Below are 367 nucleotides of genomic sequence, written 5' to 3'. Positions count from 1 at the left end.
GCTTTACTCATGAACAGGCCAAAGTCATGTATTTTCCTTTAATCTCTAGTTCTTCAACTGACTATGATCTTGGTCTTGGATTTCATTAATCAGCGTCTAAAGTCATATTGTTTTCACCTGCCTGTTTACAAATGGCATGTCTTCTTTTAGTTCGTCTTAAACTGAATGTACGTTGCACTGGAGTGTTTATCACAATTAGGAACAACGAGTCCAAGAACTGATATTTGTGGTACTCCAGTACTAGCAGTTGATTCATTAGAGTGATAGCCATTGAAATTTACTTGCGATTTGCTAGGAAATCATGTATCCATATTCCCACTTTGACCCAAGGGGTTATGGAGTAGAATTCCTTGGTCAACTTTATGTG

The sequence above is a fragment of the Penaeus monodon genome, chromosome 30 (assembly GCF_015228065.2).
Source record: "Penaeus monodon isolate SGIC_2016 chromosome 30, NSTDA_Pmon_1, whole genome shotgun sequence".
In the NCBI taxonomy this organism is placed as follows: domain Eukaryota; kingdom Metazoa; phylum Arthropoda; class Malacostraca; order Decapoda; family Penaeidae; genus Penaeus; species Penaeus monodon.
This window is presented reverse-complemented; position numbering follows the sequence as displayed.